Source organism: Trachypithecus francoisi, unplaced genomic scaffold, assembly GCF_009764315.1.
Source record: "Trachypithecus francoisi isolate TF-2019V2 unplaced genomic scaffold, Tfra_2.0 Lachesis_group15, whole genome shotgun sequence".
In the NCBI taxonomy this organism is placed as follows: Eukaryota; Metazoa; Chordata; class Mammalia; order Primates; family Cercopithecidae; genus Trachypithecus; species Trachypithecus francoisi.
The window spans coordinates 65,121,620-65,142,102 of NW_022681460.1; the positions used below are offsets into that span (position 1 = coordinate 65,121,620).

The following is a 20,483-nucleotide window of genomic DNA, read 5'->3' on the forward strand; positions in this document are numbered from 1 at the left end:
CCTTGCACTGAGTGTTTAACTTGTAAAGAAAGAAACAACAAATGTTATAAAATTAAAAATAGAAACTCCAGAAATAATCCTATTATTTTGGTTCTACTTTATGCCTGCCACATAGTAGGCCCATAAAAGATATTTATTGTATGACTGGCTGGATGGTTAAATACAGTACCGCCAACTGGACAGTCTGAGGTCAACCAACCTTCCCCAAGGACTTTAGCCAAAAGAACTGGTCCAGAAACATATTTGGGCCTAGAGAAGAAATGTAATTAACTAGGCAAGTTGAGTCTTCTCTAACACAAAATCTGAGTATCTTTTCTTGGAGTGGGAGCCCAGATATTTTAAAACTCTTGCCTAAAGGCAAGTTCAGACCTGTCCACCAACCAACTGATATTTATTGAATATTTACAGCACAGAGGCCACTGCCAGGAAATGCAGATGGAGTATAGTGAGTAAGACAGAAAGGTTCCACCTAATATTCGAACATACTCACTAGAATCTATATAGAGCCACACATATAAGGTCTCCTGTCTTAGTCAGTTTGGGCTGCTTTAACAGACTACCACAGACTGGTAGTTTAAACAACAGAAATATATTTCTCACCATTCTGGAAGTTGGGAAGTTCAAGATCAAGGTGCCACAGATCCCTTGTCTGGTGAGAGCCAATTTCCTGGTTTGCAGATGGCTAACTTCTCAATGTGTTCTCCCATGATGCAGAGCAGAGAAAGAGAGCTCTCTTGTGTCTTTTATAAGGGCACTAATCCCATTCATGAGTGCTCCACCCTCAGGACATAATCACCTCTGAAAGGTCCCTCTCCCAATACTATAATATTAAGGCTTAGGACTCCAACATATAAATTTTAGGGGGATATAAACATTCAATCTACAGTATCCCCTGATTTGTAACTACAGTGCAGTGAGAGAAGATGATCTTTAAATGAATGGTACTGGGTCAACTGGATGTCCAAGTGGAAAAAAAAGAATTTTTTTTTTCCAAATTCAGGGCAGATGGGTAATGTGCCAATGTCGTAACAAGGTTCAAGGCTGGTACATCTCACACATGCGTGTGAACACCCAGTCATCATGCTTATGTACTACAAAAGGATCATGAATCTTAATCTCTACATTATACCACACATAAAAATGAATTTCAGATGGATTACAGATCTATATATAAAAGGTAAAATAATGAAGCATCAAAAAGGTAACATAGAAAAACATTTTCATGACCTTGTAGCAGACAAGGGCTTCTTAAATAGGTTGAAAATATACCAAATATAAAGGAAAAAGCTGACAAATTGGGAAATATTAGATTAAGAACCTCTGTGCCTCAAAAGTCACCATTCAGAGAGTGAAAAAGGCAATTCACAAAGTGGAACACATATTTCCAACAAAGGGCTCATATCTCAACTGTAAGAGATCAATGTCCAGGATATATAAAAGACAACCGAAACCCAAAGTTGTTGTTTTTTCTCTTTGAAATGGGCAAAAGAATCGAACAAGCACTTCACAAAGAGGATATACAAAGGCCAGTAAACATATGAAAAGGGGCTGGACTTGACTAGTCATCAGGTAAATGTAAATTTGAACCATAATGCAACACCACTATATACATAATGGACGGCTAAATGAAAAAGTCAGAAGATAGCAAGTGTAGGTGAGGATGGGAAACAATCAGAACTTTCACATGTGCATTGGTGTAGTTACTTAAGAAATCATCTGAGAGTACCTAGCAATGCTGAATATATACATACTCTATAAACCAGCAATTTTGCAACTCTGTATATAAGCCAACAGAAATGCAGACATAGGTTCACCAAAAGACATATGCAATAATATTCAAGAAGCTCAATTCAGAATAGCTCAAAACTGAAAGCATTCCAAATGTCCATCAAAAGTAGAATCAATAAAAAAACAACTGTGGCGTATTCACACATGGAGTACTATGTGGCAACTGAAATGATCAAACCTCAAATGACATGCAACAATGTGGGTATCTCACACATCTAATGTTGAACAACAACAACAAAAACAGACATAAAAGCTTTTAAGAAGGCAAAATTAATCAGATGACCTTGGAGGGAGGGCAGGGGCTAATAATGGGATGAGCACACACGAGGGACCCCTGCAGTGCTGGCACTATTCCATTTCCTAATCTGGAAGGTGGGTGGCTTCAATTTGATAAAATTCATCAACTGTGCACTTGCACTTGGGTTTTGTGTATTTTGCATGTTATACAACAATAAAAAGGGTTTGTTTGTTTGTTTGTTTTGAGGCGGAGTCTCACTCTGTCGCCCAGGCTGGAGTGCAGTGGCACGATCTCTGCTCACCGCAAGCTCCACCTCCCGGGTTCATGCCATTCTCCTGTCTCAGCCTCCCAAGTAGCTGGGACTACAGGCTCCAGCCACGAGGCCTGGCTAGTTTTTTGTACTTTTAGTAGAGACGGGGTTTCATCATGTTAGCCAGGATGATCTCGATCTCCTGACCTCGTGATTCGCCTGCCTCGGCCTCCCAAAGTGCTGGGATTACAGGCATGAGCCATAGCACCCGGCCTACAATAAAAAGTTTTTAAGAAAATACTCTCATTCACATCTTCACCTCACAGTTCTTTCTGTTCCTAGTCCCTTGGTCATGCCAAGATTCATCCTGCCAGACGGTGTTTGCATTAACTGAGTCCAGTATGTCCCCCTAGGGCTTTACACACCGCTGGTGCCATCCCTCATCATGTAGACCCAGACACAAATGCAATGAACTTCCTCAAAGAAGCCCTTCCTGGCCCCACTAACCTGCCCACAGTCTCTCACTCATTATCCTATTAGCTTTATTTTTTTCCTAGCACTATTCATGAGCTGAAGCCATTCTGATTTACTCATTTGCGTTTGTTTTTAAGAGCACAGGGACTCTTTCGCTGTTGTATCTAAGCACCTGTGTCCCTAGCACCTAAAAGTGCATGTGGCATTTTGACCTCACTAATTTCTAACATATATTCAAACAAAAGTCCACCCACAAATGTTTATACCAGGCTTACTCGTAATCATCAAAAACTGAAGCAACCAAGATATCCTTCAAGAGCCAAGTGGATAAACTGTGGTACATTTATACAATGGCATCTTATTCAGCCATAAAAAGAATTGAGCTATCAAGCCACAAAAAAAAAAAAAAAAAAACACAGATGAATCTTAAATGTATATTGGGTAGTGAAAGAAGTTAGTCTGAAAATGCTGTATACTGTATGATTTCAATTATATGACATACTGGAAAAGGCAAAACGATAGCAATAGGAAAGGGATCAGTGGTTCAGGAAGAAATGGCAGAGGTTGGCCTGGCACTGTGGCTCTTGCCTGTAATCCCAGCACTTTGGGAGGCCCAGGTGGGCAGATCACCTGAGGTCAGGAGTTGGAGACCAGCCTGGCCAACATGGCGAAATCCCGTCTCTACTAAAAATACAAAAATTAGCTGGATGTTGTGGAGCATGCCTTTAGTCCCAGCTACAGGGGAGGCTGAGGCAGGAGAATCGCTTGAACCTGGGAGGCAGAGGTTGCAGTGAGCTGAGATCACACCACTGCACTCCAGCCTGGGCGACAAAGCAAGACTCCGTCTCAAAAAAAAAAAAAAAAGAAAAGAAAAGAAAAGAAAAGGAGTGGGGTAAATGGGTGAAGCACAGGAGATATTTTAGGAGTTGCAACTATTCTGTATGATACTGTAAGGGTGGATACATGACACTATGCATTTGTTAAAATCCACAGGACTGATTCCACAAAGAATGAATCTTAATGTACAATGTATACAAATTTAAAAAATCATTTAGGAGATTGGGGGAATCCCAGGATGGAATGCAGAATGTGACAAAACAATCTATCTATATTACAAATGTATGCAACAACCTCACTGAAGGGGATAGGAGAAAAGGGTGCTAACTGAAGTAACTAGAAATAAGTAGAGTCTGTTAAAATCAAATGCAAAAGGAGTGCACGTAAGCACCATCTCCTAGTTGATAAAGTTGTTTCCCATAGGGATTGAGTTAACAATTCTGATATTGCTGTACATGTACACTACAACTGAACAATTAAGGGAATGGTTACGGGTGGTGGGAACCACATGTGTGTCTCTGTTGCAGTAGGAGTTTAAAGACAGGGAAAGAAAGGGGACTAGCACGACCCATGTGGTAATGGATTAGAATCGAAGACATCAAATGAGCTGATGTTTAGCTTGATATAGATGCTGATGGTTACATATGGAAATATTTGTAGATATATATACACAAATTAGAATACACACATATCTTTTCTTGCTGTCACGTGAGAGATCTTAGAAACAATGACATTTCAGTAGCAACAAGTACACCTGGCATCCCTTATGTTGGTTTTCTTGGTTACTTTTCTTTTTTTTTGAGACGGAGTCTCACCCTGTCACCCAGGCTGGAGTGCAGTGGCGCCATCTCTGCTCACTGTAAGCTCCGCCTCCTGGGTTCACAGCATTCACCTGCCTCAGCCTCCTGAGTAGCTGGGACTACAGGCACCCACCACCATGCCCGACTAATTTTTTGTATTTTTAGTAGAGACAGGGTTTCACCATGTTAGCCAGGATGGTCTTGACCTCCTGACCTCATTATCTGTCTGCCTCAGCCTCCCAAAGTGTTGGGATCACAGGCTTGAGCCACCGCGCCCAGCCCTTTTTTTTTTTTTGAGACACAGTCTTGCTCTGTCACCCAGGCTGGAGTGCAATGGCATGATCTCAGCTCACTGCAACCTCTGCCTCCTGGGTTCAAGCGATTCTCCTGTCTCAGCCTCCCGAGTAGCTGGGATTACAGGAGCATGCCACCACGCCTGGCTAATTTTTGTATTTTTAGTAGAGATGGGGTTTCGCCGTGTTGGCCAGGCTGATCTCAAACTCCTGACCTCAGATCATCTGCCCCCTTTGGCCTCCCAAAGTGCTGGGATTACAGGCATGAGCCACCGCACCTGGCCATATCTTGGTTTCTAATAACAATCTCTAATAAAAGGAACCAGGGCTCCTTGGAGAAATGACTGACTCTGAATCTGGGGCAGAAGATTTACAAGATGAGCCTACAGTATTTTATAGTGCTAGAAAGTAAAGAAGTATTCAAGTATTGTAGTGCTAGAAAGTAAAGAAGTATTAAATACACACACACACACGATCATGGGGGTATGTCAAAGGAACACAAGAACCAATAGAAACAGCTCCCAATAGCCAAAACTGGAATAATATGGGCCATGAAATAAAGTAATATTGAATTATAATCCAAGGCAAACAAGAAATATCCATGATCCATAGTGACATAAATAAAGCAGACTAAGTAAACAAATGAGGAAGAAGAGACAAATCTCCCATGCAAAAGAATTCCATATAAATCGTGTAGCTACACAATGAGGCGGAACGTAACTTCCCATTACTTAAGAATGAGCTACACATAGTGATTTTCTTCCAAAGAATACAGTGTGGAAATAGAGGGAGTAACTGTACAGTGAAGAAGCCTGACAGACACTATCTCAGCCAGGTGCTCAAGGTGAATATCAACAGGTGAATATATATATATATATAATATGTACCTAGAAAAGAGATTTGAATGATACATGATAACTATTAGTAGTGTTTTTTAGTATCGTTATGTGTAATTTATTTTGTTTATCTGTTTTGTGCAATGCACATATTGACAGGATGTACCTTGACAGAATGTGATAAAATGTTTCTTTACTTTTTGGGTCTTCCTCCCTCAAACCCATAAATACAGTCTAATCACGAGAAAAACATCAGACAAATGCCATTTGAGGGACATTCTACACAATACCTAGCAAGTACTCCACAATACTGTCAAGGTCATCCAAAACAAAAGAAGGCTGAGAAACTGGCATAGCCAAGGGAGTCTAAGGAGACATGCCAGGTAAATGCAATGTGGTGTCCCGGATGGGATCCTGGAACAGAAAAAGGACTCTAGGCAAAAACTAAAGAATCTGAATAAAGTATGGACTTTAGAGAATAATAATGTATCAATATTGGTTCATTGATTGTGACAAATGTGTAATTCTAACATATGGTGCTAACAGGTAAAACTTGTTGCAGAATATATGGGAACTGTGTTCTGTCTTCGCAATTTTTCTGTAAATCTAAAACCATCTAAAACATACAGTTTATTTGTTGAAAAAAAAAAAAAAAGAATGCCTGGCAGAGACAGACGAAGGGACTAGTGGGTGGATATTGGAAGGAGGGACAGAAGGACAGTGCATTGTATGATGGAAGGATGGATGGATGCTGGGATGGCTGATGGACGGATAATTGACAGAGTGGCTTAGAAAGCCGAGAGCACACAGGCTGGGCGCGGTGGCTCACACCTGTAATCCCAACACTTTGGGAGGCCGAGGTGGGCGGATCACGAGGTCAGGAGATTCAGACCATCCTGGCTAACACGGTGAAAACCCGTCTCTACTAAAAGTACAAAAAATTAGCCGGGCATGGTAGCGGGCACCTGTAGTCCCAGCTACTCGAGAGGCTGAGGCAGGAGAATGGCATGAACCCAGGAGGCGGAGCTTGCAGTGAGCCGAGATCGCGCCACTGCACTCCAGCCTGGGCGAGGGAGCGAGACTCTGTCCAAAAAAGGGGGGGAGGGGAGGGGAGGGGGGAGGGGAGGGGAGGGGGCTGAGAGCACACAAGACAAAAACTGGAATGGGCACTTGGAATTTAGCAACATGGAGGTCATGAACCTTCTGGGTGGAAAAGAAGGACAAGCCACACAGCAGTGGCTAAGAAGGGCACAGAAGTTGATAAAATGCGATCAAAGAATATAGACAATCTCTCTGTCAAATGTAGCTGAAGATAGGAAGAGAGAGAAAGGCTTTTGTGTGTATTTGTGTTCTAATAGTTTACTGAGGTATAATTTACATATCATAAACTGCACAGATCTTCAATATACAGTCTATAAATACTCTTGAATACTCTTGAAACAAAGGAACAGCTGATGATACAGAAGTCAGCTCCTGAGCAGTTAGAAGGGGCTGGGCTCCAGAAGGAAGTGGAAGAGTGATCCAACCTTCCTTTTAACTTTCCTTCCGTCCTGTGGGTGGTGGTACCATCCTCATCCTCAGAGAATGTCTTTCCTGCCCCTGAAAAATGAAGACACCAAAAGAGTCTTCCAAAGTGTTATGTGTTCTATCCAAAGTGTTAAGGCTGCTTCCTCTGAAAATATAAAGAATCTAATATAAACAAATTTACTGGCTTTTTCTTCCTTATTTATAATTTTTTAAAAATTTAAAACCCATCTTCCTCAAAAAGAAAAGATGGAAAAAACACCAATCAAGCTATTCCAAACATTGTAAAGCCCTGTGGCAGGAAAGGGTTTGTGCCCCTTTCTCACCCATGACAATAAAACAGTGGGATACTCATGCCTGCCCCTTCTTAAAAACAGCTTTGAAGTTATTCTCTTATAGGACAAATACATGTACATTGCACAAAACAGATAAAATAAATTACCCACAATTATACTAAAAAGCACTACTAATAATTACCATGTATCATCCGAATCTTTTTTAGATACATATAAAAGATATCCTATGTAAAAAGAGTTTTACCTAGAATACATGTTATCTATTATTACTTAATTCAAATGTAATAGAGCTCCTACTGCAGAATGGTAATTCTCTTGAAGCAATCCAACAAGAGTTTTCATTCTGGAGTGTTGATTCGATTATTTTACATTCATAAAACCTGGTGTGTGACCAAATTTGCAATCAAGGTAGAAACTCCACCAATATTCCATAATAAAAAAAATCTCATAAGCCTCTGCCCCCCATTGGGTCAAAAAACAACCTTTAATTTGAATACATAGATTAACAAGGCAGAATCAGTTATAGCAAAAGCCTAGTAGATGTTGCTAATAATACCTTCATAAATATTCTGAGCTTTTGGGGGGATGGTTTTTCATATTATTAATCCTCAAAATTTCTCTGAAAAGATTAGATCATTTAAAAGTGGAAATTAAAGTTAGCCAAGGATGATGACTGACAATCACTCTTAATAAAGGTAGGTAGTGGGCAGCCTGCTCATCCTTCTAGACAGACCAAGCCAGCTCCCCTACCCCAGGAAGATGGGAGGGTCTATCTTAGAAGGCAATGTCTCTGCTATGGTTTGAATGTCCCCATCAAAAGGCACGTTGGAACCTTAATTCCCAGTGCAGCAATGTTGGCAGGTGGAAACTTTAAGAGGTGGAACTTAATGGGAAGAGCTTGGGTCACAGAGACTCCACCTTCTGGGCCTAGGTGTCTTGGTACAGTTCTCACTACAGTGAGTGAGTTCTTGCTCTTGTGAGACTGGATTCATTCTGGAGGTGACAGATTAGTTCCCACCAGGCCAGGGTCTGTTTTGACCCTTCACCTGTATCCACTTCCCCTTTGACCTTCCATCATGTTATGACATGGCATGAGACTCTCCCTAGAAGCCCAGAAGCCAAACAGATGCAGTGCCATGCTTCTGGGACTCCCCAGCCTCCAGAATCATGAACCAAACAAGCCTCTTTCTTGATAAATCACCCAGTCTCAGGTATTCTGTGACAGCAACACAAAATGGACTAAGACATCCTCTCAATCAGGGCATGAAGGATGTGAAAAGAACCTGTGTGTGTAACCAGTAGGTATCTCTGAAATGAGACAATGAGACAAACTGTTTCCCATCACTAGTAAGAAGCCATACTTATGAGCTTTTCTGTTTCTTTTGATTTTGTAAAGTGGCGCTAGAGGTAGGAAGACATTCACAAGCATGGACTCCTGGAGCAGAAGGCTGAGGTTCACACCCACTCCACCCCTCCTGTGTAGACCACACTCTCTCACATCCTTGGAGTTGTGGTTGTAACAGCTGACATGAGAATTTCATTTTACTAAATATTTTATACATTATCTGTATCTCATTCTTTGCCCTCCTTCAGAGTTTCTAGTAAGGTGTCAGTAATTAACTAAGTAAACTAATTCCTCATTTTGTTCTTCAGAGTGATGAGCTAACTCAACCTTGGGATCATTCACCATTGAATACAGCCCATCACCTCTTTGAACCCCCAAAAGGGTTCTTAATCTAAGTCTAACATGGGATGTTCCCAAGGTTTAAGGCATGACTGGCAGCTAAATGCTTTGGAGTCTCTGGCTAATTTAGGTGGCAACCTTTCCATAATACAGACAAGTTTTCATTACCTAAACATCTCTCCATGTAAACTGCTTCTGGTGTAAGATTAGTAAATGCTGAACCATAGGATCTAAAAGATATCCGATGAAAAATGTTTTTCCTTTTTGATGAAGAAATGGAAATCGTAATATAACAAAAGGCACTTGTCTAACAGAGAGAGTACGTGCTGTTTTCTTAGTTTTAATATTTCTAGGGTGCTTTCATTATAGCAAGCATAATCATGTTTTAGCACCAAATCAATGATTCATTTTCTTTTGACTTGTCAGAGAGCGGCCACAACCCAACACAAACATGAGAAAAACCAGTTGACTCATTTGAACTGTTATGTAGAGTATTCGCTCATAAGAACCAAACAGAAAAGCCACCTCTGTCAATCTGAAAACTCAACACCTCACCTACCTGGCTTGAAACAGATTTAATTCCATTAATATTAGCAGAAATGAATGAAATGGCTTTGCCAATTGCACTGTTGACATATGAATATAAGAGAAAAATACTAACAGATGATTGGCGGCAGCAGCTAAGGACTTGAGCAAAAACATCATTTAGCATAAGCAAATCAAGTTATTAATAGTTTTTTACATTGTACTTAGAAAAAGCATTACTTTACTTCTACCATGTCAGTGATAATATCTGCTGCCTTCAAATATGTAAGATAAAATATATACTTGTATCCCTTGGCTTATTTAAAGAGAGTTTCTAACTTTTAACCTCAAAAGGGATTAAGCATGGAGCCAATTCCATCTAAATAGATAGCCCAAGAGCGCAAGGATTCCATGACCAACTGCCCATGCAAACCTGGCAAAGAAAGAAAGAAGTAGCTCACTCACTGGGGTGTCTACTTCAGAGATAATGGATTTGAATTTTTCTTTTTCTTTTTTTTTTTTTTTTTTTGAGACACAGTCTCACTCTGTCGCCTAGGCTGGAGTGCAATGGTGCAATCTCAGCTCACTACACCCTCTGCCTCCCAGGTTCAAGCGATTCTCTTGCCTCAGCCTCCCGAGTAGCTGGGATTACAGGCGCCCACCATCACACCTAGCGAATTTTTGTATTTTCATTAGAGACAGGGTTTTATCATGTTGGTCAGGCTGATCTCAAACTCCCGACCTCAAGTGATCCACCCACCTCAGCCTCCCTGTAATGTGCTGGAATTACAGGCGTGAGCCACCGCGCCCAGCCAGGATTTGCATTTTTCTTAAGAAATGGCTGACTCCTGTAAATGGTTCACTTAGGAAATAACAGAATCCTGTAAATTGTTCAACTAAGATGAAGCATATTTGAAAATGTACCAAGTAAATCAAACAAAAAAGATTTGCTCAATCTATTGGCCAAACATGCTAGAATACATGGAAGGTATCTGGGGGAAATGGTGCAACTGATGTTCACAGTTTCCAGGAAGCAAGCCTTTTAAACAGCAAGGCAGTTTAAACTTTGGCATGTTACTAAGACTCTTGGAGCCTCCTCATTTTCTCATTTTAAAATGGAGTAACTACTTATATCACAGAGTATTTATGTGGCTCAGATGGGATTATCCAATGGTGCTTTATGATTCATTATACCAAATAAATATTACAAAGAATAAGTTTTGCTTTTCACTTCCTGCTAGAACTGTCCATAAAAAATCTTAAGTTTTTCTTGTTATCCCCTCTTATTAGTCCTAAAACTAACTATAAAGTGACACTCCAGGAATAAACTCCCCAGTAGAAAGTAATTTGCTCAGTATGGATTTAGTCATGCTCTTATTCAGGCTAATTTGTACATTTCACCTCATTCAATTTTACTCCTGAAAGCTGCTGTGATTTTCCCTCTCGGATGCTCATTTCATATCTCAAAACGAACCTCCCTCAAATTAAAATAAATACCACCATTAGTTAATTAGGAGGTGCCAAGATAAAGGACAAATAATAAGAACAGAAAAGCACCCCCCAAAGTCAATATTATAGGTTATATGCCTAAAATCTTAAGTCAAACATGCCAGTTCTTAAAGGTTAACCCAATTAAATGCAAAGAAAAAGCAGCTATGGTGGCTGTAAGTATCTGTGCTGTCAGATTCCAAACTTAACTTGAAAGCCAGTAGTTAAGGAGAGGTTTCAGAAGAGGAAAAGATGATTTTTTTAAAAAGTTCTTAAACTAATCCTTACATTCTAGTCCCTAGCCAAGCCACTCACACAAGACATCATGCCAGTGCAGGATGGATACGCTCCCACTTCAGCTACAGGAAATTAGCTCTGCAAATTTGATGGCCCGTTGGTGAACTAGTCTAATCCTTGCCTCAGGTTTGCCTTGAAGGGGAAGACACTTCTATTTCTCCTGCTTTTAATATCACTCTTTCTTTGATACATCTCACTTTTGCCAGTGCAGCCCTGGCTTTAGCATAGAACATCTAAAGGTTGGACTGGAAAGCCCCAGACCTCCCTCATTTCTTTCAGATGAAGAAAGAAAACCTGAAAACAAACTCTGTGACTTGCCAAGCTCATCTAGCTGGTCAGCAATGGCCCAACTAAGATGGAACTCACAGGCAAGGGCCATTCCCACTACCTCACACTGGGAACGGCCGACCGGAATTAATCTCCTAGTTGCCAGCAAGGTTCCCACAGCCACAAAGCATACATCCTGCCCTGGCTTATTCATTCCTGAAGCCCAGCTCTTAAGAGATTACTTTCTCTTACTTAAGATCTGACTTCCTATTAAAATGAAAGATAACTAAATTGTTTTTAGTCATTTGCATTATAATGTCAGTGAATTTATCATATCCTTTCCTAAACACAGACTTTGAGTAAAGACATGTGCAGTCACTATGTACTAAATAACTGTATTGAATACATTAACACAGCTGTGAACAGGACAGAGTTCTTGCCCCAAAGAGCTTTCAATCCTATAGTCTCCTCCATTCTTCTGCCATAATGGGAAGGATTCCTTGACTTTTTCTACCTTTTCCCTTACACAGTTTAAAAGGGGTGAAGCTTCTTATAACCCCTTTCCTTCTCTATGTTATCTGTTGAACAAGTGAATGAATGAGTGAGTGAATGAATAGTCCAGCCCTCCACAGCTCCTTCCACAGTTTTCCCCATGGATTCTTTCAAAATGAAGAAGCTGTTTCTTAATCACTTTATTCCTCAACCATGAAGTGATTATTTAGAGACCCACCTACACTCTGGTCTTCTCTTTTTTCTAAGCTTTTACTCAGTGGAACAGATTTCCAAAATGCCAGTGCTGACTAAGAAAAACCTGGTGAGAATGTATTGGCCCTAACTTTTAAGCAGAGGCAGGAATCCAGGCTTTCATTCTTGTTCTATGAAGACTTGTATGAGCCTGTTGCTCCGAGTATTATCCACAGATGGAAAAGCACTTGCTACTTCCTTGCACAAGCATTTCTACTCGCATAGAAATAAGCAATTCCTGTGCAAACAAAATTCTTGGACATGCTGAAGACTTAAAATTACAGAGAATGGCAGTAACTCGTGATCTCTTTCTTTGAAGACTTTCATTACCCCATACATCTGTGCCTTATGCCACAACTTCCTTTTAGTTCAGATGTTCAAAGGACTCCGTAGTTATAATTTATAACCAGGAAAAAGAACCATAACTTCAAGTTGACAGTGAAAGAGCAGGTTTTCAATACAGGCAGAGCCAAATTATATTCATGTGTTTAATTTTGGGAACACATTTCTGAAATGCACATCACGAAACCAGAAGATGCAGCCACTGTCACTCACTGATAGTCAAATAAATAGCACAGACTGAGTGGCTCAAACAACAAGCATTTCTGTCTCACAGTTCTAGAAGCTGGAGGTCTGAGATCAGGGTGCCAGCATCCTCCTCCTGGTCTACAGGTGGCCGTCTTCCATCTTCTTGCTGTGCTTTCACGCTGCGCCCTTGCATGGCAGTGAAAGCGAGCTCTGGTCCCTTCCTCCCCTTTCAAGGGCATTAATCACATTAAAGGACCTCCACCCTCACGACCTCACCTAACACCAATGACCTCCCCAAAGTCCTCCCTCCAAATACCATCACTCTGGGGACTAGGGTTTCAACCTATGAATCTGGGGGGACACAAACATTCAGTCCATAACAGGGACACCCAAGTGCAGCCAGGTGTATGAGAATCACCAGGGCTGCAAAGGTACAAGATTCTGCCTGCAGGAGGCTGCAGTGAGGGTAGGAGACAGGATTACAGAAAGAGGGGCCCTGGAAAGGCCCCAGAGCCAGCCTGACAGCAGGAGATGGATCAGAGAAGCTCCTGGGAAGGTACTGCCAAGTGCCAGGCTGAAGAACAGGTGCAAGCTAGACAGCTAGGGAGTGGGGGCAGGGGAGTGAGTGGAGGTGATTCTGGCAGAGGGGTTCCTGCTGAGTTGCCTTAGGGACTCAGCTGATAGGTGAAGCAGCAGGGCCAGAGGTGGCCAGAGACAAATCCAGAGACTGGGGCAGGGAAACCCCTTAGCCCTGGTCACGTGCTAAAGGGCTCCTGCTTTATCCTGAAGGCTGTGGGGAATAAGATCCCACCTGGATTTTAGAAAACACACCAGCTACAGCACATGGAGGTGGCTCTGAAGGACCATGGGGAGCTGGAGCAGGGACAGAGCGGGAGCCCCAACCCAGGAACCAGAGACCCTGCCACCTGCCAGCCATGTGGCCTCTGACGGGGAGCTGCAGCTCAAGCTCTCTGTACTTCAGTTTCTTCACCTACCTTGCAGAGTTACAGCAAGGATTAAATTAGCACCCATGAAGGACGAGGTTTGCAATCAGCACTTCTTCAATGCAGCTATCAGGAGCAATGGGAACATCATAGCTAAGTGACTTTGGAATCAGTGTGACCTTGGACAAGGACAAGCGACAACTCGGATCTCAGCTGCTTCCTCCAAAAAATGAAGAAATGAAGATAATACCATCTCCTTCATAAAGTTGTTAGGAGGATTGATGGTGTGAGGTAGGATGAAACAATAGCAGCAGTGGTGGAGGGTGCGGTAGCAGGAGTAGTTGCCGTAATTTGAAAGAACCTGGGCTACAGTGACAATTGCTATTACACAGGTGAGAAGTTACAAGGAGCTGGATTAAGGCAGCAGCAGGGACCAGTGGAGACTCAGATTCCAGAGCTGTGGGAGCATCAACAAGACTTTGTGACTCCTGGGTGTGACAGCAAGGAGGAGGCAAGAGATAAGCATGCCACGTAATCTTGGGCTGGAACAATTGTGGACAGCAGCACTTGCTGCCCACTGACGGAAGTGAGGAAGAGAGTAGGTTTGCTAAGGAAGATGAGAAACTCATTTTCAGACCAGTTGAATATGAGGTTTCTCTGGAGTACTATGTGGCATTGTCCATTTCAAAGTTGTCTGAATACATCTGGCACACAGAAAACAGATCAGGGCTAAAAATACGGAGTTACACGTTGTCCGCATATGGACAACAACTAAAACCACAGGAAGGGTCCTGTCATCCAGAAAGAGCACGCAGGAGTGAAGGAAAAAAAAAAAAAAAACAGAAAAGAGAGCCAGGGCCCAAAGACAGAGAAATGTCATCATTGAAGAGCAGGCAAGAGAGGAAAAACCCAGAAAGGAGGACAGGAAGGGCAGAGAGAACACAAGGAGTAGACCAGGAGACCGGATGGCCCACAGGGCCAGGGGACAGGGTTACAAAAGGAGAGGGTGAGGAGTGCCTAAGGCTGCTGAGGTCGAGTCAAAGAAAGGTGCAAACATGGCCATGGGATTGAGAAACAAGAAGGTCCTCAGGGAAGCCAGTTGGAGCTGACATCAGTTTGTGGTGGATAAAGGAGGAGTGTGTCCTAGGGGGAGAAAGATCTTCCAGGAAAATAGTAAGGGAAGGAGAAAGACAGGGTGGCACGTGCGGTGGGGGAATACAGGGTGGAGGAGGGGTAGCTATTTGTGTGGTAGTGGGGGATGGTGGTGGTTTAAACAGAAGAGAAAGACTTCAGCTTGTGTATATGCTGAAATGAATGGGCCAGAGAGGTTGAAAACTCAGCCAAAAAAGGAGTGTCATGAATGAAGTGCCTGGAGGGTGGCTGGTCTAGCTTGCACAGGAGGAGACTGGGAGGTGCCTTGGAAAGGCAGGTGAAGGCTTGAACTAGCCCAGTGCAGGAAACAAGAGCAAGAGCATGCACTACAAACTAAACCATGTGGCCAAAGCACATGCTACATGGAAAACAAAATTCAGATTTGATTCTTCCCTCCATCTAGAAAGAGACTTCTTGGCAGAGAGCTGTGGGCTAGGTGAGGGAGGCCAGGGGCTGCCAGGTTGTTTTAGGCTGGGAGGAAAAGGACAAACAGAAGACAACAAAAGCACACATGTACCCACAGAGATGAGAGCAGCAGGCAGAACTAGTGTGGCAGGGGCACGTTAGGAGCAAAGGAAAAGACAGTGGACGGGACTCAGGGAAGATCACATTTGCAAAAGAATTTTCTCAACCTAAACTTCAAAGTCAATTGGCTACCACTACCACCTTCCAGTTCCGTTTGGAGCAAGTAAGTCAATGAAGAAAGGTGTATTTTCCAACAGCACTGACATAAAGCTGTAAGGATGCAAGAATGTGATATGACTATAGTAACAAAAACACAGATTGACTTTTTCCCTAGCCATGTCTATGATAAAGGAATACCACCAACTAATTCAGATACAAAAACATCAGTGACTTTTAAACATTTGCTGAGTATTTATCCTTTTACATTCATTCAAGCAAATGCTTAAGGGTTGAAGAACTGTGTCCTGCTATGACCTTTTAAATGATGAAAATTGAGACAGTTCCTTGCCTTCAGGTTGTTACAGTCTAACTTCCCCACACATATGTAAAAATCCACTGAAACATAGAGAATGAGGAACGCTCTAGAAACAGGAGGAATAGTTTAGAGAATATTTGCCCATGTTCAAGTTCAAACACACACCAACACCCCTGACCCTAAAGTAGCCATATACTCTTCTCCAAATTATTGCACTAAATAGATATGAATACCTTGTTTTCCTTCCCCCCTTTCCTCTCTCTCCATGTCACAGAGAATAACCAACAGTTAGTGGCAGCTTGTGGCTCCAATAACACTGATGTGCTATGTCCTAAGTACTATGCTTGGTGTCTCACCAGTCAGTCCTCCTGACAGCCCTGCAAAGGCACCAGGATGATTTCCTTCAACATACAGAGAAAGTGGCCGGGCGCGGTGGCTCACACCTCTAATCCCAACACTTTAGAAGGCTGAGGCTGATGGATCACTTAAGCCCAGGAGTTCGAGACCAGCCTAGGCAACATAGTGAGACCTTGTCTCTACAAAAAATAAAAATAAAAAAAGAGGTGGGAGGATCACTTGAGCCTGGGAGGTCGAGGATGCAATGAGCCATGATAGCCCCACTGCACTCTAGCCTGGGCTCGTTCGCTCTCTCTCTCTCTCTTTCTATACACACACACACACACACACACACACACAAACATATATATATATGGAGAGAGTGAGGCTCAGGGGGTGAAGGAAAGTGCCTAATCACATACACCCACTGAATGACAGGGCCACGTGTGAATGTAGGTTCATCTCACTTCAAAGCACACATTGTAACCACTGCTTCCACCCCACATTTCCCTAACCACTGTTCCAAAGGGAATGTGTTAAGCAGTTTTCTTTTCTTCCTTTGGCAATTTAGAATTCTTGTATCTACTGACTTTTTTTTTCTTTTTATTTGAGGCAGGCTGTTTCCCAGGCTGGAGTACAGTGGTGTGATCTTGGCACACTGCAGCCTCGACCTCCCCGGGCTCAGGTGCATGCCACCATCTTTGGCTAATTTTTGTATTTTTTGTAGAGATGGAGCTTCATCATGTTCCTCAGGCTGGTCTCCAACTCCCGGCCTCAAGCAATCCGTCAGTGCTGAGATTACAGGCGTGAGCCACCATGCCTGGCTTTATCTACTGACTTTTTGCATGTGTAATTTACTCCTTAGTAGTTTACAGGTTGAGTTTATGGAGTTTTTTGGGTTTTGTTGTTGTTTAAAAGCCTGTCCTCAAATACCTGAACAAATGGGGATTTACCAAACAATCCACAAGACGAGTTCTAAGCAGCAGCTTCTACCTTCCAGCTTGGGCACTAAGAAAGTAGCAAAGCCGGCTAATGTGATACCGTACCTAGAAAGTCTATGGAAATCCAGGACCTGCACGTAAAAGGAGAGGCCTCATCCAGGTACAAGAACTAACCTGCTGACAGTGTGTCCCCCACATGCACACACATTTACAAGGTACGACAGCAGCATCTGGAACAGGCAAACCATGGGGTTCACATAGGTGCCAGGCTCTGTCCTGTTTCAGGAGGCAGGACAGGGCATTCGTTAAGGTGCTCCTGACTCCCTGGCCATAGCCTTGCTCTGTCACATCCCAGCTGAGAGTCCTGGGGCAACTTCTTAACTTCTCTATGTCTCAGATTCCACCTCCACAAAATGGGGGTCTCAGAAGTTGTTGCCAGGATTACACGAACCTTGCCTAGTACATGCTAAGTACTCAGCCAGTGCCTGCTAACTCTATTACACACGTTTAGGCTTCTCCCTTTCAGAAGCAGTATTTTTAAAATTGCAGGTCACAACCCATAAATGCATTATGAAATAAATTTAGAAAAATAAAATCATCGTCAGGCGTGGTTTCTCACGCCTGTAATTCCAGCACTTTGGGAGGCCGAGACGGGCAGATCATGAGGTCAGGAGATCGAGACCATCCTGGCTAACACGGTGAAACCCCGCCTCTACTAAAAATACAAAAAATTAGTCAGACATGGTGGTGGGCGCCTGTAGTCCCAGCTACTCGGGAGGCTGAGGCAGGAGAATGGCGTGAACCCGGGAGGCGGAGCTTGCAGTGAGCCGAGATCGCGCCACTGCACTCCAGCCTGGGCAACAGAGCAAGACTCCGTCTCAAAACAAAGAAAAACAAAATCATCATTTTTCAGAAAGTGAGGAATAAAACATTGTATTTAAACATTAATGACATTGTATTTCAGATTATTTTAATAATATTTTTCCTTAGCATACATAGTAAGATTAAGTGGTGCCCTATGACACTCTGTTTCTATGTATCCATGTGTCAGGCAGCAATCTATATATCCAGATGTATCAGGCAGCAATCAACAGGATATTTATTTCTGTGTCACCACCAACATCTCTCAGAAGACAGTTTTTATAAAATGGGGGTAACGGGGAGTCAGGGAAGACTGAAAGGTGTAGTAAGTCAGGAACCATTTTATAAAAAGCAGACACTGGAAGCAAAGGGAAAGACCTACTAAGTTGACAGTCAGAACAACACAGCAAGTACCCGAGGCACACAAGCTTGTTTATGGCTAGGATGCTACGGGCATTGCAATCATCTGAGCTCAGGAACATGTTTTTATTTCCAAAGCAAATTGAATTGCAAAACTGGAAGTACAGATGTTATCTTGATGCTGGGCAAACTTGGAAATATTCATATGACTTATCCAGTAAGTCATCTTGCAGTACTTGTTAAAGTAGATATTATGCCAGATTTCAAATGCTCTTAAAAACCACCAGGGTTGGCCAGGCGCAGTGGCTCATGCCTGTAATCCCAGCACTTTGGGAGGCCGAGGCATTCAGATCATGAGATCAGGAGTTCGAGATCAGCCTGGCCAACACAGTGAAACCCTGTCTCTACCAAAAATACAAAAATTAGCCAGGCATAGTGGCACGTGCCTGTAATCCCAGCTACTTGGGAGGCAGAGGCAGGAGAATTGCTTGAACCCGGGAGGTGGAGGTTGCAGTGAGCTGAGTTTGCGCCACTGCGCTCCAGCCTGGGTGACAGAGAGAGACTTCACCTCAAAAAAACAAAAACAAACAAACAAAAAAAACCACCAGGGTTTGGAAGACAAAAAAAGTCTTTAAACAGAAATCCTTAAATGTGGATACAGATGTCGATTTAGTCTAACAGTTACGTTATAATCAAACTCCTAGCTGAAAATTTACCTGTATAAGCCTTCCCATGAGAAGATGAGATGGAAAAGAACTGTAAGCACATAACAAATCATTTTGGAATCCAATAAAAGCACTTATCTATGTATTTAAAAGGCTGTTTGGCATGATATTTTATAATGTTGCCCTTAGGCTAGGTAAGAGGGGGCACGCTCCTGCCATAACCTGTCTTCCTGAAGACTTCCTATGACAAAGTGGAGCCATCTATCCAGAACCAGTGTCCCTCCACCTGGTTTTAGTCTGTGATCCAGGTCCCCAGAATTCCCTTCTCAAATCCCAAGTAGCTTCTGGGGCATGAACAAGCTCCTCCCAGATCTGTTCTGCCCAAGGGGGACATCACCACTGGTGTGTGCAGAGGCATCATGGTCAAGGAGTGGCAGGTGCATACCAAGACTGGGCGTGCAGGTGGACACAGTGTCCTTCACCAGGTGGAACTGTACCAAGGATGGGAAGCAAAAGGAAAGAAACCTGGGCCAGGGCAGAGTCTCCCAACTGCATTTCAGCTCATGACTCTGGGAAGTTACATTTTGAATTCAAAATGCAAACCTAGCCTTCCAGGTCATTATGAAGATGTAGCTGTCAAGATCAGTGGATAGAAGAAATTTTATACAAATGTTGTTAGTTTGACTCCTAAGTTGTAAGCATTTAGACAGATGCCCTGTAGATCTTCATTTGTTCTCTTGCACGGTACAGACAGGCCTGGTTATACGGTTATATGGTGGACTCAGATTCCAGACTGGGTTCATCCCCAACCCAAACCCACCCACCAGCTACATGAGCTTGAAGAAGCCTTTTAATCCTCCCTGAGTCTTCATTTCTTTATTTACATTTAAACAAGCATAAAAAGAACATCTTCTTTATAGTGTTGTTGTGAAGACTAAATGAATTAGCCCAAAGTACCTAGAAGAGCACCTAGTCACCTAGTAGGCAGGTAATAAATTCCCCTATGACATTATTCTCATACAAAACTGATTAGTCACTGCATACTTCCAGAAAAAAACCACCGACAGAAAGTGGTTCTGTGTATTTCTTCTTTCCTCTTCCTCTTTCCTTTTAAATACATTGCTTTATGCTTCTCCAAAAGATTATTTTCTATTCTGAAAAGGTCAGGTCATCTGACTGCTGACCTGCCTGGATCAAGTTCTTCTGAAATTAAAGATGTGTTCATATTCTACCCCAACTCAGCAGATAACTCAAGCCTTTGGCAGGTTTGAAGTTTGAAGCCTGGGAAATTGGCTGTGTCACTTTCATGGGCTGAACATTTGAAAGAATTACCACTTTTAAGTGTAAAAAGGACATTTCCTAATCTTCATATGCATGAGGTTCGGAGCTACAAGCCAGGGTATGTCCTTCTTGAT

The 20,483-nt window shown here is 42.6% G+C and overlaps 1 protein-coding gene and 1 non-coding gene across 2 annotated transcripts in view; both read right to left on the minus strand.

Moving 5' to 3' along the window:
* Positions 1 to 20,483, minus strand: part of PPP1R14C (protein phosphatase 1 regulatory inhibitor subunit 14C) — a 108,188-nt gene that overhangs the window by 84,605 nt on the left and 3,100 nt on the right. The gene's annotated exons all lie outside the window — the stretch shown is intronic.
* On the minus strand, positions 1,000 to 1,103 carry LOC117098180. Its single transcript, XR_004443233.1, has one exon. It is a non-coding gene; the product is annotated as a small nucleolar RNA U13 (small nucleolar RNA).